This window comes from Camelus dromedarius, chromosome 3 (assembly GCF_036321535.1).
Source record: "Camelus dromedarius isolate mCamDro1 chromosome 3, mCamDro1.pat, whole genome shotgun sequence".
Lineage (NCBI taxonomy): Eukaryota > Metazoa > Chordata > Mammalia > Artiodactyla > Camelidae > Camelus > Camelus dromedarius.
The window spans coordinates 109,761,151-109,788,277 of NC_087438.1; the positions used below are offsets into that span (position 1 = coordinate 109,761,151).

General features: G+C 40.2%; 1 long non-coding RNA gene across 1 annotated transcript in view; it reads left to right on the forward strand.

Annotated features, from left to right (window-relative positions):
* Window positions 1–14,167, forward strand: part of LOC135321079 (uncharacterized) — a 141,449-nt gene extending 127,282 nt beyond the window's left edge. Inside the window, exons 3-4 of the long non-coding RNA XR_010380503.1 lie at window positions 8,595–8,712; window positions 13,929–14,167. This is a non-coding gene — a long non-coding RNA (uncharacterized LOC135321079). The remainder of the gene's footprint in view (window positions 1–8,594; window positions 8,713–13,928) is intronic.
* Window positions 14,168–27,127: the final 12,960 nt, after the last annotated feature.

The window sequence follows — 27,127 nt, forward strand, 5'->3', positions numbered from 1 at the left end:
ATACTATATGAAATCACTGTATTTGTTTTTAAAACTAATGAATTATTAAATTAATTGTTCATTGTTTTTCTCCACCCACTAAAAAGTAAACTCCATGAGATCAGGTGTCATGTTTACGTCATGCTCCATCTACATCTAGTTCCGGCCTGACACATGTATGCATTGATGGGCATTTGCTGAGTGAATGACTGAGTGGTTGGGTTGGTAGCTGGATCTAGAGGCCGGGATGACAGAGGTTTGAATACTATTAGTATATAGGGGATGGTTGAAGCAATAAGGGTAGAGGAGATCATCTGGGGATAGTGTATAGATGAGGGTCAAGGACAGAACTCATCAGATGTCCTGTGACCTCACTCTCTAACTAGCTTTCTCATAACTAGATTTAACAAAATCTCTGCTTTTCCTTTAGGAGACAGCAGAGTACTGTGCGTAAGAACAGGGCCACTGAAATCATACAGCCTGGGTTTGAATCCAAACTCCATAACTTATCATGTGATCTTAACCCAGCCCTTTAACCTAACTGAGTCTCAGAGTTTCCTTATGTATTGGGGCTAATGATAGTACTTGGCACATAAGGACTTTTTTTTTTCTCACATAGACTTAAGGGTTAATGCAGATTATAGCCCAGAACTCTGTAAGCCTTAAATAAAAATTGGTTATTTTTATTATTGTTATTGTTGTTCCAGTTATTAAGCACAGGATTTAAATGTATTGACCTGAGTGGGAATGACTGTAGTAAAAATACAAACGTTTGTACAGGACTTTATAATTTCTGAGATGCTTTTACATCTGTCAACTCATTCAATCTTCACAACTCAGCATATAAGGTATCATTATCCCTATTTTAAAATGTTAAATAAATGGCAAAACTCGGGCAAGAGCCTCGATTTTATATTTCTCAAGTCCAGTGGCCTTTTAGACCAAAGAATCAGAAGGAGAATGTGAGGTACAAAGATTTAAAACTGACATTCACCCATCTTAGGTAAAACTGACTTGCTTCTGAAACTGTTTGGTGCCAAGCCTTTAAATTATGTATGTCCTAACGATTTCCAGCATTCTGTGGAGAATGCCACTCTGCCATGGTTTGTTTGGACTGTAACATTGGGGCAGTTGAAATTAATCCTTCATTCAACAGATACTCGCAGAGCTTTGTGCTAGGTACTGTGTGGGATCCAGAGAAGTACAATTTATGGATTTTGCCCTTAAAGTGTTTATTGCTTAATTGGGGGATAGGAAGGCAGAGACACACAGGGTGAAGCTATAACTTGATAGAGCAGAGTCTGAACTTTCAGTCTCTGTGTTTGAAGTTTAGGGAAACTTAAATGAAATATGGACCGTATTTCCCCTTAATCAAGTGAGCATCACTTGGCAGAGAAGCCATTAATCATTGCTTTCTTGTCATGAATTGACTTGTTCAGCACGGGGAGGAGATTGTTCAAGGTACTAGAGACTTTTTCTCATCATATGTTATGACATATAGTGCCTGTGTGTGAGACTGGAAGGTGAGAAGAAACAAGACTGAGTGAGTCCATGCCCAGGTTACTGCTTCCCAAACCTTACTTTGACTTTGAGTGGCTGTAGAAAGGCAATGAATTCCTTCCTTCAACAAACATTGACTGAACGCTGCCTTTGAATGAGGCATTGCGATACACTCTGGAAAGATAAAGATAAGAATAAGGGCCTGTCCCTGTCACCAGGGAGCTCATACAGAAGCAGCAATACAGAATCATAGCACTGTTCTTAAGTCACACTGCCTGGGTTTGTATTCAGTTTCTACCACTCAGTAGCTGTCAGACCTTGGGCAAATAAGTTAACTGCTCTGTGTCTTGGTTCCCCAGCCTAGGAAATGGATGTAGAAGTGATGAGGACTAAATGAGCCATTTCATGTATCTCATAGCACTATGCCAGGCACTTAGTCAGTATGCAATAAATATTAGCTGTTACTACTTTTAGTGTACGAAAATATAGAGGAGTTACGCTTCCACTTAGGAGAGAAAGCTGGAAAGAGCACCCCTGCCACTCTAAGACTGAGAAGAAGGCAGCTAACTGCAAAACCTTAACTTGTTTTGGACCTGTTAGAGAGCTGAGGTCACAGAGCAGGCAAATAGCCTGAATTCTGAGATGGAAGAGGTCCTCCAAGGAAAGACTGGACATATGGACTGTGACATTTTCTGTGACAGAAGACAAGAAAAGGGGAGGCTGCTGTGCAAATGGGTAAGAGGAAATCAATTAACAGTCTAATACATTTCTGTAGGCTGAGTGTGGGCTCGCATGAAATAAGGGAAATAGTGGACTCTCTCATACAAGAGGAGTTTGCACCCATTCTCAGGCTCTATTCTGTAAATCTTTACCAGATGTTCACAAGAAAGTGTAGGGGTAGAGCAAGAGACAAGAGAGAACCATCTTCATTAATGCAGGTCTGGGGGAGGGGACTGGCCACTGTGAGAAAGGTACAAAATGTCACCCTACTGCCCAGAATTGTATGTCCTACAGAACAAAAGACTTAAACTTCTGGGAAAGGGCAGCACCTTGCAACCCTCAGGAGTAACTAAGGATCCATTGTTGTTAGAGGAAAAGGCATAGGCTCAAAAGATCAGGTCTAAGTGCATGAGCACATTTCTAGCTTCTGCTGAATTACATTTGCTATTTTGACTCAATCCCTGACACCAACGATCTTACCGAAGAAGAGGAATGCCCATTTTGAAGCATGAGTACTATTAATCTCACTGCTTTTTGCACAATATCTGGCATTCAACAAGTAATTATGATTAATTTTCATAATTAATTAATTAATCACTCAAAATAGGAATTAGAAAAAACCCATTATTAAGAGACAAAGCAATTAACAGAACTGGACTCACAGATGACCAAGATGTTATCAGTTGGGGGCTTTAAAGTAATAATAGTTAATATGTTAAAGGAGCTAGTGGAAAAGATGAATAACATATATGAACAGATGGAAATTTCAGAGAAGGGATGGACACTAAGAGTCTCATAGAAATGCCAGAAACACACACAAACACACACACACACACTCACACACGCAAATCAGAGATAAATAATTCTCTTTATGGGCTCATCAGTGTACTTAACACAGCTGAGGAAAAAGTCAGTGAACTTGAAGATAGATCAATAAGAATTACCCAAACTGCAACTCCGTGAGAAAAAGGTGACAGACTACCCAAGAGCTATGACACAGTATCAAATGGTTTGATATTTGTGTAATTGGAATACTAGAAAGAAAAGATGGAGAGAGAATGGGGCAGAAGAAATATTTGAAAAAATAATGACTAAGAATATTCTAAAAATAATTAAAGATAACAAAGTACAAATCTTGGAAGCTCAGAAAATTCCTAGGAGGAAAAGATATACCCAGTAAAAATAACAACAAAAACAAACACGTAACTGAGCAGATATTCAAACTGCTGAGAAAGAGTAATAACAATAAAATATTGAAAACCCACAGAAAAAGACGCATAATGTATACTGGAGTAAAATTAAGAACTACAGCTGGCTTCTTTCAGAAGATTTGAAAGTCAATGGGCTATAAAAAACAAATTTCTTCTGTATAGCACAGGGCACTGCATTCAGTATCTTGCAATAACCCTTAATGAAAAAGAATATGAAGAGAAACGAAATCCATTGATCAAAAAAAACCTGAACTCAAAAAAAAAAAAAAAAAAAAAAAGAGAGAGAAAAAGAAAGTCAATGGGCAATAGAGTGACATCTTTAAATTACTGAAAGGAAAGAAAATACTCTGACCACCCAGAATTTCATACCCAGTGAAAAAAATCTTTCAAGATTGAAGGTTAAATAAAATTATTTTCCAGGTAATCAAAAGTTGAAAGAATTTATCACCAATGGATCTGAGCTATAAGAAATGTTAAAAAAAAAAAAAAAAAAGAACTTCAGGCATAATAAATAATATGATACAGACAGAAACTTGAAAAAAAGATGAAGAGCTCTGAAAATGGTGAAAACAAAGGCAAATATAAATAAATTTTTTCTTATTTCTTATTCATTCTAGAAGATAACTGTCTAAAGCAAATATGGTAATGTATTTTGGAGTGCAATGTATATAAAGGTAAAATGTATAAGAGTAACATCACAAAGGATGGGAGGAAGGAACTGGAAATAAACTATGGTTAGAGTCTTAAGCTCTATATGAAGTAATGTAATATTTAAAGGTAGACTGATAAATTAAATCCTAAGGCAGTGGCTAAAAATAGTAGAAAGAGGTATAAGTAAGAAGCCAAGAGTAGAGGTAAAATGGAATTAAAGAAACTAGTCAATCCAAAACATAGAAATGAAAATTAAGATGCTTTGGGGGAAATGGTGAGAAGTCTGGTAAAGATGCTGACTGTATAGAAAGTATGGGGTGAGCACAGTGTTAAGAGAAAAGGTTGATAACAAGGCATATAAGAGTTTGATTATGAACAATGTTATAAACTAGTCTAGATCAGTGATTTGAATATTTAGTAAAATAAAGTTTTTTCATCAACTTTAATAAAACAAGTTTCACCAGAGTTGATTTTGTGCTGCTTCTTTGCAGATACAATTTCTTTAAATAATACATGTGGCTTATGATAGGTTTGTGAGTTTTGCAAGGATTCCTGAATGTCATTCTCTTAAGAAGGCAAGTTAATTAATTTCAGGCTTTGGAAGGAAGAGTGGCTTAAACATAATTATGATGGTTGTTTTCAAATAGGAATCCAGTCCTTCATTACATGTAGGGGTTATCTGTTGCTTTACCTTGTGTGTGTTCCTCCGATGCCTCTTTCTTGTTATGCATCACAATATTCAAAGCCAAGTGGTTTGGGTGAGATGGCTATAACTCTGAGCTTCAGGGACAGTTTCTGAAGGGCATAGACCAGTCAGCGCATCCCACGCCCGTGGTCACAGTGATTGGCTCTGCAATGTGCATATAATCCTAGTCAGACCAATTAAGAGAAGACCACATTCTGGGATTTTGTTTGTTATCCAGTGAGCAGATTCATTTCATGTAAACATGGAAGTTTCTGGCACTAGTAGGGGAAAATGTGTTTGAAAAATGAACATCAGTTCTGAGGTTAAAAGAATTGAAAAATGGTGAGAGGTAGTTTGGGATCGCATTGAGATGTGGGTAGAAACTCTCCTGCAGGTTGATCAGTTAACAACCAAATAGACCCCCTTTTAAAATTTAACCAGATTAGGTGTGGATTTGTAACTGAAAGCATCCTGTGTGTGGAGCTAGCAATTTCAGTTAATTGGATCTTACTTCATTCTGGCTTCTTTCCCTTGTTCAAAATCCTTACAGATTTTTTTCCTCCCTTCACTCTTCTTGGACATCATTTCTCGCCTCCTTTTGGATAAAAGGTCAGTGGTCTCCCCATTTTCTCCCAGGTATCACTTATTCCAATTGACATTTACACTTGAGTAAACTTAAACTTCTCTGACCTTTTTTAAAAGCCGATTTTAAAGAGATATTTCCTCTGTTTTTAAACAGTGCATTATCGTTGCTTTTCTTTGTAAAAAGCCACAATTCACTCTTTCCAGATTTCTTGGATACTTTGTCTACCCATGCAGATATTCTTCTTCTTCTTTAAAATGGGGGGTCTGCTCATTTTTTTCTTCCCTCTGCAGTGTGGGATGCAGGTGTTTTGTAGATACATGGGAACCACTTAACAGTAAGTTTCAAAAATATTTAGTCATTTCCACACACCATTCTTAGTCATGTGAAATAAATATGGGAATAAATCAGCCCTGAAATATACCATCTAGTGTTGAAAATGAAAAACAACAGATGTAGGTATTTGAGTGGGAGAAAATACTGCTAGATACAAGACTGAAGTCTGGCCTTGCTCAAATACTCAATTCAGTTTGAGGAAGATGTGCTTAGCCCTTCTCCTGGCTACATTTTGGTAATCCATCTGCAAAAGATGAATAAGGTGTAGATTCAGGGTTCCCCTGACAGGGTTGATCCCAAGAACATTTTCAGTCAATCTGTCTGTAAGTGATTCCAAATTCCTCTTTCCATTTGGGGATGGTGCTTCTCACTTGACTTCTTGTTCGTTGTTCAGCTCCATCGAGCCCTTCCTTTGGCCCCCTCTCTTTCAACGGCATCTTGGGTTGTATCTCCTTCAGGTGTAGTGCCTTTATGAATTCTCTGGGAACCTTCAGCTCATGAGTGGTAGAGCTGAGGTCCTCACTGAGGTTTGTCTGAGTCCAGAGCCCACATGCTAACTGTGTCTGAACACTTCCTTCACTCACCCTGAGGGTGCTGGGCTGATAAGGTGAACACCTCTGAATGAATATACTAAACATTTTATAATGGGATAAATACATAAGACATAGGCCAATCTCACTTGGATTGATTTCGTGCTGCTGTAATAGTTCACTGGGGAACTGTTGGTGGGGTGCCCTGGTACTCCTATAATCACAATCTGCTGGGGCCAACTCCTCCTGGGATGTTTTTGTTCATAAAAACTCATTGTGTACTATAAAGTCTTCCCTTGTGTTTTGTCTAATGTTTTAAAAGTCTTTTCCCTAAAGTTATTTGCCATTATTTATAAGTTCTGTTGGTCCCAGATACTATAAATATATATATATTTCATGTATTCAGAGGTATTACTAACAATATGAAGGTTTAACATCCAGGCTTTTCACACTGAGATTCTTCTAAAGAGTTACAGCCATCAGGACCCGAAGCACAGTAGAACTCTAAGAGCCATCCGTGTTTATTTATTTGGTTATTGAAATTGAAGTATAGTTGATTTACAGTGTTGTGTTAGTTTCTGGTGTACAGCATAGTGCTTCAATTATACACATATAAATTCTTTTTCATCATAGATTATTACAACTTACTGAATATAGTTCCCTTTGCTATATAGTAGGACCTTGTGGTTTATCTTTTCTGTATATAGTAGTTTGTGTCTGCTAATTCCAAAACCTCTAATTCCTCTCTCCCCACCCCTTTCCCCTTTGGTAACTATAGTGGGTTTTCTGTGTCTGTGAGTCTAGGAGCCATCTGTGGAAAGGGGACATCTCATCCAGCAGTTTTTCAGTCTTCTGACTCTTTCTGGGGCATGAACGTTGGGCTAGTGGCAGGCTGCTTGTTGTTCTTGGACCAGAGGAAACTTTGAAACCACGTCAGTTCCCATACCGCGAGTCCTTTGGTGGGCTGGAGGGCTGATTCTCATCAGAAAAGCCCCACTTGGCTGGCTTGGCATGGGACAGTTTTTCCTGTGGATACTTTCCTCCCAGAAAGATGGGGACTCATGCAGACAAGTCAGCTCTTACTTGGGGTATGTGCAGAGATGGGACATCTACCCACAGTTCACCAAAAGTCAATTCACAAAGGCTTAGATTTCAACTTTTGTGATATTGTAAATCTTCGTTTGTCTTAGAAATCCTCCTTCTAGACGTTCACTTGATCTGACTTAAAATCCTTGGCTGTCTTTTCAAAGGTGACCTTTGAAAATTGTGGCCTGAGTTAGGGTTTTCAAGGGCATTGCTAAGCAATGTTTTGTTAATATTTCACCAAGTTCTGGTTTGTGCTAAAAGCTAAATTATCTAATTTAAGTTATCTCATGAGTCGAGTGTATAAAAGGACACCAATCAGGGAAACAAGTGATAAAAAGAGTCAGGTTTATCTGGAGGATGTTTTAAAAATTATTTTATCCCACAGCCAGTTAAAGTGAGAGAGAATGTCTTCATAATGTTACCTTCATTAAAACAAACCATAAGAGAGGAGCAGTATTGCTGATGTAATTTCATGACATGCTACTCTGACTTAAGGAGCCAAATGCATTTCTCATAGTAATGATTATTTTGCTTGCTTTCGTGGAAGAAAGATTTTTGGGTATTCTCCAGCTCTCTGGGGACTCACTTATAAAGTGAAGTATTTTACACGTTAGGTAAACCATAAACCTTGCTGAGCTTCTTGCAGTTAGAAGCATTTAAATGTGCATCACTCTCGTTTTCTTGGGACTCACATTTGAGAAAAGTCACCCATCAGTTATTAAGTAACTTCTAGACACCTGGCTCCACCATCAAACAGAGAGCAATAACATGGCTACTTCTGGCTAATGGTGACAGATTGGTTTTAAGGAAACACAGAATTTTAAAGCAGTTGTCCTCATGAGTCCTACTAGATGAATTTGACTCAACAGATAGTTTACAAAAACAATTCAAGCACTAACACATTTGTGCATTTTCTGGATATGAGTTTGAGAAGCAGATACCTTTCATAATCGACATCTGCCAATTTTAATTTCTCCCAGTGGAGAAAGGACGTAAATATGAACCCAGTCGCAAGCTCACGGAGGGCAGGGATCTGTAGGTTGTCACTTGGTACCCTTAGCACCTAACATGCTCTCATCTATTTAACAACTCTGTCTTTACTGAGCACCTAATATGTGCCAGGCACTGTTCTAGGTGCTGAGGATATAGCAGTGAACAAAACAAGAAGATCTCTGCTCAGATGAAGCTAATATTGTTGGGGGGAGTATAAGGTTAAATGCTGAGAATCTGCTATGTCATGTATGAAGAAAAACAAGGGGGAGAGTAAAGGGAGAGTGAGGGGAGGTTGTGAACACGTGTGCTGTTTTTTGTAGAAGGCATCTCTGCCACGGTGGCATTTGAACAGAGACTGAAGGAATCTGTGGAAAGCAGCTGTGTAGTGATCTGGAAGAGCATTCCTGGCAGAGGGAGCAGCTGATGCAAAGCCCTGAGGTAGGGATGTGCTTGGTTTGTATAAATGACAGCAGAAAGTCAAGAGGGGCTGAGTGACATGAGGAAAGGGTGGAGTCCTAGGACAGATGTTCACAGGTAGTGAGGGAGCGGGAAAAGCCTCCAAGGTTAGGCCTGTGGACTTGATTCTGAGTGTGATGGCAGTCTTTGGGGTGAGGCACTGAACAGGGGAGGGAGGTGAGCTGCTTCCTGCTGCTTTCTGGTTGCTGTGTGCAGGGCAAGAATGGAAACAGGGAAAGCTGTTAGCAGGCTCTTGCAGTAGTTCTGGAGAGAAATGATGGTGGCTGGCTGGGGAAGGTGGTGTTCACCCCTTACCAGAGAGCCTTACATGCAAGAGGTGCTCCATAAATGTTTATAGTTTTCATCCCCCTGGATCCCCATCTCCCTCCCGCTTTCTAATATCTGTAAAAACTTGCTGTGTTAAAGCAAATGTATTTACTTCCACTCATTTTCTTTTTAGAATAATTTTTAAGTGTGTAGATTTTTTTTCAGACCACAGAAAGGGGGATGTTTTCTTAGAGGCTCTGAATGTTACAACAAGAGTGATACCTTAAGAGGAGTTTTTAAATTAAAAATATTACAGCTTTTTAATTTTTATTTTTTAATTGAGTTTTTGTCTAATATTGAGTTATGGGACCTCTTTATGTTATTTCTCAGTGCGGATTTAATTTGCATTCTTTTTTTTTTTTTTTTTTTTTGGAGGGAGAAGTAATTAGGTTTTCACTTATTTATTTTAATGGAGGTACTGGGGACTGAATCCAGGACCTTGTGCATGCTAATCATGCACTCTACCACTCAGCTATACCCTCCCTCTAAATATTACGCCTTTATATTCTGCTAATATATCTGTCATGTCTGCTGTTTGAAAGAGATCTTCTATGTCCTCTTCTCCAGTGTTTTTAAATAAGAAAGTTTTTAAATCACTGCATTTCCCTAAGCTCTGCTCAAAGCTTTTCAGCAAGTTATCTTTCCTGTTAGACCGGTCTTTCTCCATCTGGCAAAACCTGACCCTTTCCTGCCTCTGTTTTCAGTGGAGCACAAACTAAGATGGTTTTTCACCAAAGGCACTTTTTTTGGTTCCGTCAGCATCATTAATAACATCAGTTCAGCTCTGGAAACAGTTTGGGAAGTTAACCAATGATTTGCTTTCTCCCTCATTTTGTGGTTGTCTGGCTACAGTAAAAGCAAAATGTCTGGAGGGTGACAGAGGTCTTTTTTTTTTTTTTAAACACCTTTATTGTGGTATGGTTCCTGTACAGTAAATGACACATATTTCAGATGTACACTTTGATGAATTTTGATAGATGTGTACCCCAGTGGAACCACCACCACAATCGAGACAGCTAACATTGCCATCACTCGCCAAGAGGTGCAATTTTCGAATTCCCAATTTATCCCTTCCCACCCCTTTTACTCCTGGTAACTATATATTTGTTCTCCATGTCTGTGAGTCTGTTTCTTTTTTGTAGACAGGTTCATTTGAGACAGAGATCTTTTTAATGGGGCAACTGACAACTTGGAAGTATGGGTAACAGAGTGACACGAGTATGGGTGGTAGGATTTTGAGGAATGTTTCTGCACTGATCTCAGTTGCAGTGGAGTTGCATCACATAGGCATTTGACTTCGGGAGGTGGTTCTCCAAATTAAGTGTACACAGGCTCACTTGGAGGGCTGGTTAAACCAAGAATTGCTGGGTTCTACCTTTTCAGATTCAGTCAATCTGGGGTAGGGCCTGAGAATTTGCATTTTTAGCAAGTTTCCAGGTGACGCTGATGCAAGGGATCAGGCTTTGAGAAACACTGAGCTAGGAGAATTCAAGACTGAGAGGGAGAGAGAGAGAGCTTAAATGGGGTGGGCAACTCAGCATGCCATCGTGAGTGAGTGTGAGGTGCGAGATGATCTCTTCAGAGCAGAGCCAGAGGACTCTCAAAGAACTAGAAGCCATGGTGGTTGTCTTTGAAAACCTTGTAACCTAATTAATGTTGCACCAAAAAAAAAAAAAAAAAGCCACTTATTCTGAAATAAATGCCTGCCAGATAATAGAGGATGAATTGAGTAAGATCCCAGTGGCAGGAGGGGAGCTGGAGGGAAATGTGTGTGGATCAGAGGACCGGCTAGGGAGTTAGGCTGGCTAGAGGGAAAAGCACAGTTTGGGGAGACAAAAGGAATGAGTTCTGGGCCCTGCCCGAATGGAGAGGAAGTCTAACAAGGGCTTGGACCCTGGCGAATGTAGGTCGGAGGCTCAGTCATATCTAATGGGAGACAAAAAAGCTTCCTTCAGGAAAGAGTGTGAAGATGAAGATGTGCCTCAGCACTTGATCAATGAGATGTGCACGTGCGTCTCAGGTGTCTTTTTCTGTTAAAACAGGCATTATCTTATGAACAGGAACCAGGCTGTAAATGCTTAGTAGGTGATGTAGTGAAGCTTTTGAATGCTAAGGAAGAAGCATCTTTTATGAAAGCTAAAGGGAAGGGTGAAAATATTAACTTTCTATAAAAAAGCTACAGCACCCGACGGAAGCGGGTGTGCTGAATGCTTTAATCTTTATTTATTTACTTTTGGTCTCAAGTATCGTGATTTGGAAAGCTGACTTTTACACCAGGCAAAAGAGTGGTTAAGAATTCTACTCAGGCTCTACCAATATATATATTCACTGTTGTAAAGTACATTAAAATCAGGAGGACATTTGTCAAACTTCTGTGTAGCTCCTAGAATTTTTGAAGGTACTAAGAATTTGATAATAGGCATTTTGGCCCAGCAGTTAATACTCTAAACATAAATAGCCTCTCAAATTATTTTAGGGCAATAACTATGTAAAGGATGTGAAATGAGAGGTTTAATAAAAATGATAAACGTTTCAATAATATGTTAACAGACGTGATCAGCATCTTTTAAGCACTTGCTCTGTGCCAGGCACTATGTGTATGTGTGTGTGTTTGTATATGTGTGTGCACAAGTGCATTTATATTTCTCTCTGTGTGTGTTAAAACACTCACACACACCAAAAAAAAACCCTTTAAAAAATAACTTTATTCAGGTATAATTACATATAATATTTACTCATGGCGAACATACAATTTAGTGATTTTAGTAAATGTGTAGATTTGTGCCACCATCATCACAAGCCAGTTTTAGAACATGTCCATCATCCCAGATGCTTCCTGTGCACATTTACAGTCAACGTCACTCCCACGCGGAGCCCTAGGCTGCCTTACTCTTTGTCTCTATGGATTTCCCTTTTTTGGACATTGTATATAAATGGAATCAGACAATATGTGGTCTTCTGAGTCTGACTTCTTTCACTTAGCATAATGCTTTTGAGATTCCTCAATGAAGTACCATGTGTCAGTAGTTTATTTTTATCACTGAATAGTATTCTGTGGTGAGAATATGCAACATTTTGTTTGTCCTTCCACCAGCTGAAGGGCATTTGGATTGTTTCCAGTCCTGGATTATTATGAATACTGCTGCTTGTGACTATTTGCTTACAGGTCTTGGCATACACAAAAAATTTTAATCATTCCAGTTACTTTATGGCTTAGAGCCATTGTAATTTTTTTTTCTCCAGATGATGAAACTGAGGCTCAAAAAATTGTGAAACATAATACCTGAAACCGTAAAACTCCTAGAAGAAAACCCAGGCAGTATATGCTCTTTGACATCAGTCCTAGCAATATTTTTTTGGCTCTCTCTGTTTAGGCGAGGGAAACAAAAGTAAAAATAAACAAATGGGACTATATCAAACTAAAAATGTTTTGCGCAGGGAAGGAAACCATCAACAAAATGTAAAGGCAACCTACTGAATGAAAGAAGATATTTGCAAATGATATGTCTGATAAGGGGTTAATATCTAGACTATATCAAGAACTCACACAACTTAATAGCAAAAAATCCAAACAATCTGATTTTAAAAATGGGCAGAGGATTTGAATAGACGTTTTTCCAAGGAAGACAAAGAGATGGCCAACAGGCACATGAAAATATGCTCAACGTCACTAATCGTCAGGGAAATGCAAATAAAAACCACGATGAGGTATCACCTAACACCTCTCAGAATGGCTATCATCAAAAAGAGAACAAATAACAAGTATTGGTGAGGATGTGGAGAAAAGGGAGTCCTCATGCACTGCTGGTGGGAATGTATGTTGGTGTAGCCAATATGGAAAACAGTATGGAGATTCTTCAAAAAAATTAAAAATAGAACTACCATATGATCCAGCAGTGTCACTTCTGGGTATTTACCTGAAGGAAACAAAAAAACTAATTTGAGAAGATATGTGCACTCCAGTGTTCACTGCAGCATTATTTACAATAACCAAGATATGGAAGCAACCTAAGTGTCCATCAATAGACAAATGGATAAAGAAGATGTGATAAATATGGAATACTACTCACCCTTAAAAAAAGAATGAAATCTTGTCATTTGCAACAACATGGATGGACCTAGGGGGTATTATGCTTAGTGAAATAAGACAAACAGGGAAAGACAAGTAGCATATGATTTCACTTAAATGTGGAAATTGAAAAACAAAACAAATGGATAAACAAAACAAAACAGAAACAAACTTATAGATGCAGAGAATAAACTGGTAGTCACTGGAGGCGAGGGAGTGGGAGTGGGGAAAATAGGTGAAGGGGATTAAGAGGTACAAACTTTTAGTTATAAAATTAATAAGTCCCAAGAGTGTCATGTACAGCATAGGGAATATAGACAATAATATTGCAGTAGCTTTGTATGGTGACAGATGGTTACTAGACTTACTGTGGTGGTCAATTCATAATGTGTATAAGTATTGAATCCCTATGTTGTACACCAGAAACTAATATCATATTGTCTCTCAACTGTACTTCAGTAAAAATAAAAAAAAGAAAAAAATTATGAAAGTTGCCCAAGATGATAAATGCAACAGGGCTCCTATTTTGAAAAACTGTTGAATGGACTTCTTCTTTCGCTCTTCCATGTAGTGCACTGAGTCCTCAGTTAGCTCCGAGTCATTTGTCTACTTCAGGTGGGAGGGGGAGGTAGCAGGAACATTGTAGCAGAGATGCAAAGATAATGAGTTAATCAGCCTCTGACATTCAATATAAAATTTAGGGTTAAGATAGTAAGATTAAAAGCCAGATTTTTGAAGAGGGAGTGTAAGGAGAGGAAAAGGGAGGAGGGCAGGACATTTATGTACTTTTTGTTATTTTTAGTGTGTCAGGGGGGACACTTGGATCATCTTCTCTTCCATCTTGTGAAGGAGAAACCTCTTCCACGTGTTGGCGAGGCTCTTTGGCATCCTGCCCTAGGAGGATATAGCCAGGTCTGATGAGGAAGGTAGGGATCTACTCCTCTGGCCGGGGCTTGTGTGGGGAGAGGTGGCAGGGGTGACAGGGCTGGGCATGTGGGCCCACATCTCCCCTCGTGGACTTTGGGTGGAGTGAGCAGGGGTGGTGCGGTTAGTTGAGGAGTGACGAGGTCATGGGCTTTGGAGGCACGTTTGGGGCTCTGGGTAGAACATACCTCCAGTCCTCCCTGCTCCAAACTGGGGGACGGCTGCATCAAGGGAATAGCTTGGTAACCCAGCATGATTTGGTGGAGAGAATGCCAACGTCTGGCTTTTCTAAGTTGGCTTTGGTGTCCTTGTGGTGCAGAGGGGACCCTGGCATTCTAGCACACTCCTCAGGGTGGACCCTGCTGTAGATGTTCTGAGGGACATCAGCTCTGCTCTACGGCGAATATGCAGGGACATTCTCTGGGTGTTGGATGGAAGATGAGAGTGAGACTCAGCAGGGTTAGTAAGAGCTGGGGTGAGAATCAAGTCAGCTAGAGAACCTCTCTAGGCCATCATCAGAGAGAGAGACCTTATTGTAGGGTGTGACAGGCACAGATTTCAGCAGCAGCAGAACCCTCAGGGAACAGAACAACTACAAGGGTCCAACAGGCTGGCTCACGCTCAAAGGCCAACTTGAAAGCAGGTGTCCTCTTGCCCCAGGGCAGGGACTAGAGTGAGGCCAGCAAGGTGCCTAGGTCCTCAAACACAAGGGGCCACTTACTTCTGCATGTGAAGTTTACATCAGTCCACCTCCCATATTCCCAGTCAGCATCCTGGAGAGGAGCAGAGGAGGAGGGGAAATCTGCGACAGAACATTGATATATAAAGCGAGTGAGCCTTTCCGGAGGAATTTTAAATTCTTGTGTCAGTCTCGGTTTGCTGGGGAGACTCTGCTGAGGTTCTGTTGTTTGTTTGCTTCCTGCTGGGTGAAGGAGCTGGGCTGTCAGGGAGATGGATAAAGAAGTACCACTACCTCGGAATGTGGATTTGTGACCTAGTTACATATCACTACTGAGCTGGGATTTGAAATGAAACTTTGCCAGACACCAGAGCCCACTCTTTGGAGATCGTAATAACAGTAATAGCTAACATGCTCCAAGAGCTCAGTATATACCGGGCACTGTTCTAGATGCTTTATGTGTATAAATCTATTGAATTGTCACAATCCCCTGTGTGATATTAAGCGCTATCCTCATGTTACCGAGGAAGACATTGAGACACAGAGAGGTACAGTAACTTTCCCAAGGTCACACAGCACGTGAGTGGGGGTGAGCCAGGTACTCTGGGGGTGGAGCCCATGCTCAGAACCACTTCATCAAGAACGCTGTTGACTTGGATGATGATATCATTTTATGTTGTATAGCACTTCACCCCTTTCTAAGAACTTTCACAACATGGTCTTATTTTATCCTCGTGACAGATTTAGTGGTTAAATGGGACAAAAGGCAAAACAGCATTTTCCTGTGAGGGAATCAAGATGCCAGGAGCAGATAAAGAATGGCATGGGGCCTTGAATGCCACGCCTGCTCTGACAAGAGCATAGGGTTGTGGAGGGAGGTAGGGAGGCATCATGGAGGTCACTGAATGTCTTGTCAAGGCGTTTGGTCGAAAGAGTTAAATACAGATCAATTAGGGACTGAACAGAGAAGGTACAGAAGACATGCTTGAAGTTGACAATGTGTTTAATAATTCTTTCTCAATAGGATTCTGTCCAGATCTTTAAAAAGAGAAAATAAAAAGCTACTGAACATGTCAGCCTTCTGTTAAGTCCCATCACCATGTTCTTACCATTAATTCTTGTTAAAAATTGGCTGAACCTAAGGAAAATGCCAGTTTTGCTAATTGCTAAAGATATTTAAGGAATAATTTCCATCTTACAGTGTTAAATGAAGCAAATAAATAGCAACAGAGAGTTGATTAATGACCAAAGCAAAATCAAGGTAATCAATCACAAAGTCATTTATTCCAAAGCATTCAATAGAGAAGTGTTTGCTAAAATGTGGCATGGGAGATGGTTTTAGGGTATATCCCAAATGAACACTTTTGTAACAGTTCTATGTTGTACACCTGAAACTTATGTAATGTTGTATGTCAACTATACCTCAAAAAAAGTCAAGTGGATTTAAAGACACATTTAAAAAATTTTTTTAATTTTAATTTTTTATTTTTTAGTTGAAGTATAGTCAGTTTACAGTGTGTCAGTTTCTGGTGTACAACATCATGTTTCAGTCATATATATATATAAATATTCTTTTTCATTATAGGTTACTATAAGATACTGAATATAGCTCCCCATGCTATACAGTATAAAATTGTTGTTTATCTATTTTGTATATAGTGGTTAGTATTTGCAAATCCTGAATTCCCAGTTTATCCCTCTCCACCCACTTCCTCCCCTGGTAGCTATACATTTGTTTTCTATGTCTCTGAGTCTGTTTCTGTTTTTTAAATAAGTTTACTTGTGTTCTTTTTTTTCAGATTCCACATATAAATGATATAATATAGTATTTTTCTTTCTCTTTCTGGCTTACTTCACTTAGAATGATGATCTCCAGGTCCATCTATGTTGCTGCAAATGGCATTATTTTATTCTTTTTTATGGCTGAGTAGTATTCCATTGTGTAAATATACCACAACTTCTTTATCCAGTCATCTGTTGATGGTCATTTAGGTTTTTTCCATGTCTTGGCTATTGTAAATAGTGCTGCTGTGAACACTGGGGTACGTGTGTCTTTTACAATTATATTTTCCTCCAGATATATGCCCAGGAGTGGGATTGCTGGATCATATGTTAAGTCTATTTTTAGTTTTTTGAGGAATCTCCATCCTGTTTTCCATAATGGCTGCACCAAACTACATTCCCACCAACAGCATAGGAGGGTTCCCTTTTCTTCACACCCTCTCCAGCATTTATTGTTTGTGGACTTTTGAATGATGGCCATTCTGACTGGTGTGAGGTGATACCTTATATTTTTGATTTGCATTTCTCTTAAAATTAGTGATACTGGGTACTTTTTCAGGTGTCTGTTGGCCATTTGTATGTCTTCATTAAAGAATTGCTTGTTTAGGTCTTCTGCCCATTTTTGGATTGGGCTGTTTCTTTTGTTGTTGTTGTTAAGTTGTATGAACTGTTTATACATTCTGCAAATTAAGCCCTTGTCAGTTGCATCATTTGCAAATATTTTCTCCCATTCCATAGGTTGTCTTTCTGTTAAAGAAAATATTAAATAATACCACAGATGGTATATGAATATGGGAAAATCACAAATAGCTAAGGTTTGGAGAACACTATATTAATGGAACAGAGACTAACTAGGTATGTAACAAATCAAAAGTGAAGATAACAAGATATTTTACTCCCTTCCTATCCTACTCTCAACTTTTATTCAGAATTTACTGTATATCATGCACTGTGCCAAACACTCTACTTGTGTTAGCTGCTTTTATCTTACAGTAGTTGTCACCCAAGAATCATTCTCTTATTCCTAAACAGCAGAACTGTGATTTTGTTGGGGTGGCAATAACTCCCAGCTGAAAGACTACACTCCCAGGTTGCTTTGCTTCCAGGAGTGTCATGTGACTGTTCTGACAGATGAGCTGTAAGTGGGAGAGCTGTGAAAAACTTTTAAGACTGGCTTCTTAAATAGAGCTCATTCATATGGAAGAAGCACCCACTTGTCCTTCCCTTTTCCTCCTTCTTGCTCCCTGAATTGCCTTTGTAATGGCCGGCACTCCAGCAGCCATCTAGGAACATGAGATGAGTTTGAGGATGCAAGCCAAATGTTAGGATGATGAAGCAGAAAGAGAAGAAGCAAGAGGCACTGATGACCATAGAGCTATACCTTCTCTTGATTGACTGACTTCAGCTCTCTTTTACCTGAGATAGAAATAAACTTCTATCTTTAAAACTTTCATTGTTTGAGGTCTTTGGTTAAAACAGCCAAACTGTTTTTTTTTAACTTGACTTACAATTGATTTGCAGTATTACATGAGTTTCAGTGATTCAACACAGTGATTAAATATTTCTATAGATTCTACTCCACTTAATGTTACTATAAAACATTGATTATATTCCCTGAGCTGTACAATATATCCTTGTAGCTTGTTTATTTTGTACATAGTAGTTTGTGCCTCTTAGTCTCATACCTCTGGCTTGCCCCTCTCGCCTTCCCTTTCTCCTCTGGTAACCACTAGTTTGTTCTCTGTATCTGTGAATCTGTTTCTGTTTTGTTATATTCATTTGTTTGTTTTATTTTTTAGATTCCACATGTCAGTGATAACGTACAGTATTTAGCTTTGTCTGACTTATTTCACTAAGCATAATACCTTCCAGATCCATCCATGTTGTTGCAAATAGAGGAATTTCATTCTTTTTTACAACTGAGGAGTATTCTAGTGTGTGTGTGTGTGTGTGTGTGTGTGTGTGTGTGTGTGTATGTGTGTGTATACATCTTCTTTATCCATTCATCTTTTGATGGTCATTTATGTTTCTTTCCTATCTTGGCTATTGAAAATAAGGCTGCTGTGAACATTGGGGTCCGTGTATCTTTTTGAATCAGTGTTTTCATTTTCTTTGGATATATACCTAGGAGTGAAATTAAAACAGCCGAACTTAGAGAAGACCAAATACTTGGAGTGCTTTTGGATATCGGTAACAGTAAACAAAACTCAGGGAAGCTTGAATATAGGGGTTTATTTTTCTCACATAAACTAGCTTCAGGTATTATATCCATAGCATAGCAGGCAAGAAGGAGATGGAATGTCTAAGTTCTGCTCTTCACAAGGTGCTGTTTTTATCTGGGCAGGGAAGTCCTGTGCAGCAGAGTTCCCCTAACATCCCATTATACAGAACTGCATCTCCTAGATCTGGAGTGGGATCTACCCTTATGAGATCAAAGGATCTGTGTTCACTGAAATATATTGGGTTCTGTTACTATGAAAGAAGGAAGCAGGGAGAGGCTGTGGACATGCCGTGGACAGTGAAGAAACCAAGACTTAGAGATGAGGTGATAAGCTAGTATCACAGCCAGCAGGTAGAAAAACTAGGTTTTGAATGAAGCTCGAATGCTCAAACCTGGGGTCTGAACCACTTTGATAAACTGCTCTCTGAAAGGCCTTAAACATCTTGGCTTACACGTCTTCAAGTTTCTTCTTAGACTCTGTTAAGGATTTTATATAGGAAGTCCTAAATGGTAAGTAGAACTGGAGAGTCTTGGAAGATTTTTTCTAAATTAAGCTTCTAGAGCAGCTGTGTCTAAAAGAAGTTTTGAAATGATGGACATGTTCTATGCTACACTGTCTAACATGGTAGCCACTATCCATTGCGCTTGAGGACCTGAGATACAGCAATATAATAGTGAATAAGGAGCTGAATTAAAAATCTTAATTAGGGGGAGAGTATAGATCAATTGGTGGAGTGTGTGCTTAGCATGCATGAGGTCCTGGGTTCAATACCCAGTACCTCCATTAAAAAACAAATAAACATAAAAAAACTTAATTAATTTCAGTTAATTTAAATGAAAACAGCTACCTGTAGCTAGTTGCTACTGTAGAGAACAGCACTGTTACAGACCTCAAAATATTGGTTCTCAGATTACCCCCAAATACTAAGAATCAATAAAATTCCACTCCTGCCCCCCACAGACAGATCAATTTGCTTTTAAGAAGTAGTGGCCCATTGTTGCTTCCCATGAAGTGGTGTTAAAGGCCAGCGCAAGTTCAGTGTAGACATAATCATGTTATAAACACTAGTGCAGAGGATAGACTTGTGAAAAATACTGATTTGTGGAGCTCCCACGTTACTTTATAGCAAGTCAGGCCTTGCTTTTCTGAAGTTACGGAAGGCAGCTCTTTGGCCCAACATAAGAAGAAAGCTAGTGTCAGCAGAGTGGGCCTGCAGGGGGCACAGGTTAGCGGGGGACGCGGTGAACCTCCCACTAGTTCTGCTGCAGGACGGGTGGTACTTCTTTAGTTGCAGAAGCCTGTCATGACTTTCCCCTGAGTCAGCAGTAAGTTCAGATCTTTAGTTTCCAGGACACAGTTCGTTTAAATGCTTTGTCCCAATATGTGTCTGAAGAGATGAAGGTATTTTAGGATGTGTCCATCTTGTAGCAACCGGGGGTGAACTATACCACGAGAAAGTAGGACATTTTGTCTTTCATGTCTGTTGACTTGGTTCCGGAGGAAGAATGCTTCTATCTAGGTAATTTGGTGTCTTCATGTTAGCTGGCTGATTGGCAAACCTCCGTCAGAGAACTGAAACAAAGCTCTTTTAGTTATTGCCCATGTCCCACATCCATTCCCTTGCAGTGACACCACTAAGAAGAGACTGATGATTGCAAAGGCTGTTGGGATATTGTCTCCTTCTTGACACTTTCTGCTGGGGAGAAGAGAAAACTGAGAGTCTGTCTTGGGAACCGCTGCTCTCAGTCTTCAGGAGGGTTTTCTAAGACTTCTGTATAGCTTGACTTCTAAAGTTGGTATTTGGAAAGTCCTAGACAAGTTCTAACTGGCTGAATTGTAATCTTTTGAATATTGTTCCATACCCCTAGGGTTCGTGGCATGGATATTCTGATAGCATCTTTGTTTCTTGGTTTTGCTGTACCAGGTCTTCCCCATGTAAATGTGTAAATGTCTCACTGAGGACATGATTGGCTGAAGGTACTTGGAGATTCTCGGTGTGCCATGATGAATTCGAGAAGAAATCAGGAGTGGGACCTACCAGGTGAGGCTTGGCTTGCGGTCTTGCCTTCTGAGTACAGTCGCATCTTATCTCTTTGGTCAGCACTTTGGCACTATGACCATCTGCTCCAGTTCTGCGTCCTTCCCGTGCGTTCCTCCCAGCCCAACAGGTGCCAGGCACCATCTGCACAGCTCCTCAGGAGCCATGTGGAAAGATCAGGGGCTCGATTTCTGCAGGGTCTCAACATAAAAGCTCTCAATTAATCACAAGGTGCACGTCTCTCTTTGGAGTCAGGTCCTAACGCTCTATTCTTAATCACTTTGGAAGTGATTTGGAAGTCTCAGATAACGACAATAAATTCCATCAGCTTTTCGTCTCCCATAATCCCAGAAACTCCTCCATTTGGGTGCGAACGTATCGCTCAGAGCAAAGAAGGCAAAGGCATGAATGCAAATTGAGCTCAGCTCTCACTGGCAAATGTAGTCATTTTTTTTTAAAAGGGCTATTGAGTTATGTATGCTGACACCTGGTTTTATCATTTTGACAAAACCCCTCATACAATATATGAGACCTTAGATGACAAACAGTGTAGTGCGGGAGTTATCCATGATGTCTGTGCTTGAAAATGATGATTATTCAGTAAAATCCAAAAACTAAAGTTGTAAAACTTTCTTTGCCCTCTACCTTAAAATTAAAAAACAGATGGCCGCCTGTAGCCATATATTTCTTGTTGTTGCAAGTACATGCAGCCACATGAGCTTATTTTATGCTAAAAGGCCTCCATCTGCTAGATGTCATCTTTTCGCACCTGTGGAAAAATGAATAACATAAGAAGGACTGCTCACTTCTGACCTTGACTCTCAGACAGATTACGTAGCTAAGATAGTTTCCTTTTTCCCTTGACAGGCTTTAATTCCAAAATGATAGCACTGTAGTCTTTTGAAAGTTTCATCCTTTTACTTAAATGGGGACAAATTTGGCTTCATAATATTCCTGGCTGACATATGTTTTGCTGTGACACAGGGAGAGGATTTTCCTTTAATGAGCAATACACTGTGTCCCTTCACAGCGTCTTTTCTTGTAAAAATGCTCAAGCATCCTTGGCCTCTCTGGTCTTTTTGCCAAGTGCAAATGAGAAATCATTATAAGTGAAAGTGGTCTGAAAAAAACCCTCACTGTGTCATGGGTCTATTTATACATTGGAAGGGAAGTAAGCTGAACCGAATGAGTTGCCATGAATGTGCTAATTCATTTGTGCCCAGTTTTCCTGACCCAGCCCCAAGTGGCTCCCTGCCTCTCTTCCCACCTTCTGTTCACCACCGTCGCCACGTTATTCCCCAGTGGTTGTAGGGGAGTGCTGTTTAAACAGAATTCATCGTCATTCAGGCTTCCTATCATTTCAGGCATGTAGGTTTCACTTTTCCTCAGTTCTTTAGAAAGTCGGAGCTGAAAGAGGGACCTTAGAGGTCCCGCTCCTCATTTGATAAGTTAACAAAAAATAACCTGAGGCCAGAAGAGGGGACTGATAGCCCAAGGCACAGCTAGAACTGGACATGGCTTTTGTTTCTCTGACACACAGACCGGGAGAGTCACTGGAGAAGCAACGCGGGTCTTAAGGTTTGCTCGGAAAACTAGGATGCCTGACTCCAAACAAGAGGAGTTCCATTCACTTCTTTGGTGTTGACCTTGGGCAAAGTAGAATGCATGACAGTGCTTGTTAGATAGAAGAGTGAAAAACTGAGGAGCATTTAAATATAACTTCAAGATTCATTTATTTTATTTATTTATTTATTGTAGAAGCATGGTCCTAGTCTACTTTTCAGTGTAATCACTTCCTCACGCCACACGTGTATTCTGATGTGATGGACAAGATTTCATCTGTTATAAAGCAAAAACAATATATAGAAAAAGTTAGATGGGAAAGAGAGGAAGAGGAGAAATAATTGTGACCACATATTTGACTTCTGGTTATGCCAGAAGCTTGCAGTGTGGTACTGGGAAATTCACTTCGTCTTGCTAGTCCTCACTGTCTCCATCTTTAAACGAGGGGCTTGGTCTGTCTAGATCTGAAAGTGTGGCCCTGGACCAGGATTATTATCATCACCTGGGAACTCATTAGAAGTGCAGATTCTCAGACCTCGCTCAGAGCTACGAATCAGAAGGTCTAGGGGTGGGACCCAGCAATCTGTGGTTTAACAAGCCCTCCAGGTGATTCTTTTCACACTCAAGTTTAAGAACAGCTGTGAACAATCCCATTATAAAAGCGCAGATCTCAGCTGTCAGCGCTAACGCTGCAGAAGCGTCAAAACAGTGATGTCTTGTTCCCGAGAGGTCCCTTCTGAATGGTGAGTCTGTGGTTCCAAGTTCTCCTTGGCTTTGTACATTGCTCCTTCCTTTTCTGTATCAATTTCTTGTACTTTTTGCCCATAGAAATGAAATATCAGTTTACCTTTCTGAACGCAAGGGTGCTATGGTAAAAACCTTCCAGCAGTATTACGGACACGAAGCTCTGGTTTTAGACCCAGAAAAGCAAGTGTTTGTGGTTGTGAGTAATCAGCGAGTGAGTATCATTGCTGGAAAATGAATGCTTGTGTTGGCTATCAACTCTTCCTTGTAGTTTTGGGGTGTTTTAATTCTCACTATGATGGGGTAGAATTTCCTGATGGTACAAGCAGGGGCTCTGGCTTCATGCTGCCTGCTTTCAGGTTGAGCTCTTGCAATCTCGGGTGAGTTACTTTCTGCCTCAGTCTTGGTTTCCCTGTCTGTAAATAGGCAAACACAAGTATTTAGTTTACAGAGTGTTGCCAGGATTCAAAAGATACAGTTCATGTAAATACGCTTAGCACACTGGATTGTATCCATTAAGCACTCAATAAATACTCAGCATCGTTAGTCCACTTCTCAGTATTCCATAACTTGCAAATGAGGGTGGTGATGCTAATGTGTAAATGATATGTAAACGTGAAATAAAATGTAAAGTATTTGAAAAATTATCTTGTGCTTGGGAAATATCTTCTAATGCAGCAGTGGTCCAGTGGCTAATGATCTCAGGGTAAAGAGTCAGATATGATAATTTTAAAAAGAGAGGGTGAAGAGATTAGCACAGCTAATCCTTTCCGGAGGGTCACCTCTCATTTAACCTCTCATCATCTCACGGTGCCCAATCCTGACCCAGTTGTTTTGGGTCACTACCAGAGTTCACGGAGCCCTAACTAACTGACCTCCCAGATTAGATGGGTCTTCTGTTACGTGCTTAAGCCACCCATTTGTAGCACTTGTTACTCTTGGAATAATTTGTTCACAGTTTGTCTATACGTGGCTGCAAATTCCACGAGGGCAGAAACCATGCTTGTTAAATCTATGTCCTCGTGGTTTAGCCTGGTTCTTGGTTCAAATGCAGTAGTTCAGAGCTTCTCCTCCCTTCCCCCAGTGCCCAACCAGATGCCTTGGCACATACGTGTGTCCTGGTGTATTACAGTGCCAAGTTACTGATTGCTCAGCCCGTGAGGGAACCCAGGCAGGAACAGAGATTGCCAGGTTTCCAGGGCCAATCTCTTCCCACCTCAGTTTCATCCGTTGACTGCAGTGTGAAAAAAAGATTGACTAGGTGTGTAGTTTTGTTAAAAATGTTGCAAAGTATTGAAGTATTTGTTGGATGGATGGAAGAATAACTATGTAGATGGATGGATAGATGAATGTGCCAGCCCGTGAAAAGTTGTGATCATCTACTGAACAGTGTTAACAGAATCAAAGAAGTGGGTGGCGTCTATCACAGAACAGACCCAAGGGCCACTTACACAGTCCAGAACAAAGCTGCGTTGTTTGCTTGCTAGGCAAGGAGACACATCCCCCAGGAAAGAAACCTTAGTTTCCCCAAATAGAAAGCAGGAGAGTCAGATCTATCCTGAGAACGAGTTTTGTCTAAGGTAGAAAGTCTGTGCATGTCAATCTCTGTATCAAAAGTGGACCGCAGATTCTCTATTGAGATCATGCTCTTCCTCAGTTTTCACGGACACTGAGAACAGTCCTCAACGGGGTCCAGGAGGTTTAGTGGAGACTGTGGGTCATTAGTGGGCAACACGATACAAGCCATTCCAGGGATGGGCAGAGTTTTCCTATTATATAATATCAATGTGATATTTACCAGTGTTACTGTGATTTAGCCACCCATTTCAGCAAAGTGGCCAAGTGGTGTTGGTTGAGGGAGGTGATTCTTATTCATAAATTATTTCTAGTGGAAACAGTGACAACAAATCATTGTTTATTGCTCCATTTGTTGTGTTAAGGAGTCCAAGTTAGGAAGATGAGTTGCAAAGTAGTAAGTTGCAGAATAATAAGTAAGTCAAAATTTCAGAAATTGAATAATCAAAACAAAATTGGAATGAAATAAAAGGAAGACAATTCTAAAACTTCTCCTATCCCAGCCTTTTCTACTTTGTATTTGACATTATTTCCTCAAGGCAGAATAGCCTTGAAGGGCCACATATTTCCAGAATGGCTTGCCCCTTGTTTCTGACTATCTTAAGATGTCTCTGCTGTAGTCTGGAGGCTTGAGGGTAGCATGTCTTCTAAGATATATTTTATTATTTAAGGTTTAAAATATGTGTTTCAGGTACCTGTTTGGTGTCGGTATAAATCATACGTCTGACTGAGGCTTATATGGTGGTGATGTAAATTATGAATTAACAAGTGATGAACAGGACCCCAAATATATTACATATGAGATAATGCCTTCCCCTGAGTGAGTTGCCATGGTGATTGGCGGTGGGGGTGGCAGCAATGAGATTTAGAGGACATAGGGATATTATAATATTGAGACTTAGGAAAATTTGTGAAATTGTTCTGACAGTCTTGGTCTACCATGTACCCAGTTAAAAGTCTTAGGATTTCTTGAGTTCAAAGAGTTTCCGTCTCCTCTGTGTTGGCTTAAGGGTTCACAGCTATTGCAGAAAACGGATTCTGGACAGGTTAACAAAAACAACAAAATGTAGTGGATTTAGAATGGAATTGTCAAGCCGGGCATGATCTCTTGTTGCTCGTAAGAGCCAGGTACTGAACTTAAGCATTCATAGTCATTATTCCCCCGTCTCCATTTCTGTGGAAACGTGGTTCTTGCTGGTGGAGCATAACTGAAAAATAATGAAGACAGCTGTCCATCATGTCCTAGTGGCAGGTCAGGAGAGAGGTGAATCTGCAGCATCCAGGTAAAACACTTCTAGGGAGGAACTTAATGGGGGGTGAAGTAGAGTAAATAAAACACGAGTCAGTGAAGGAGCAGCAAGAAAGCACTACTTCTGGGGGAAAAAAATCCCCAAACTCAAATGTGAGAATAAAATGAAAAAGTCTTTCCAGAATGAGAGAAAGCAAAGCAATTCAGAGAAAAAGTGGCAAAGGTGGAATGGAGCCTAAGCTTAATAACTTCTTGTTACTCTCTGACTTGATTCCTCTTGGAGCTCGAAATGCTGTAGAGGATGTGTCCGAAATTGTTAAAATAAAGAAAACGTAGAGGCACGTTGCCTCCTTGGAGTTCTAAGCCACATGTTGAAGGGGGACGAGGGTAAGAATTATTTATAATATTCTGTAAGCCAGTTTGCAAAAGTTGTTCACTTATCCTTGTGCTGTTTTGATGTCAGTGGCTCCAGGTGAGTGTGGAAGAGAGGGGGGAGGACTGGATAGACAGTGTCTGGACTCCTGTCTGTTTGTGCCATTGTCCCTCCTTTTCTCGATTCCTCATCCTGTCTCCGCGTCTACTGTGAAGGACTGAAATAATATTAGCGCTGACTTGACGCGTCTGTTTTGGTGAACAGTGAGCATGATGGTGAGAATGTATTCCCAAGGAAATGGTGTGTTCTGGACTCTCCCTAGATATCCCCCACCACCTGATTAAAGTGCGGTTTCATCCCCACACCGAGTTTCTGACTGAGTCAACAAGGGTCAGCTGTGTCATCTGCACTTGAAATAAACATGCTGAGCAGTCCTAATGCAGGCAGTCCAGGAACCATACTTGAAGACATACTGGCTTTGGTGTGTGTCTGTGGTGGGTTTGAATCTCAGATCAGCCACCTTCTTGAGATTGGGCAGATGGTTTGGTATCTCTTTGCCTGTTTCCCCTGTGTAAAACAGGGATAATAGTAGTGTCTGCCTCATAGAATTATATTTAATGAGATGATGCAGAAAAGCGTATTTAATCCAGCGTGTGACACAGAGGAAGCCCTCAACAAGTGATAGTTATGCTGTCATTTTTATTGCTCTAGGCAGTCCCTTACTGGAGCACTTTCGACTCTTGGACATAAGGAATAAAGGGAACTTGAATAGCTTAAGCAAAAGGGGAATGCATTGGTCTAGGTAAATGACTAAGATTCTTGACTTGACCAAACTTTAGTTAAGCTCCTTGT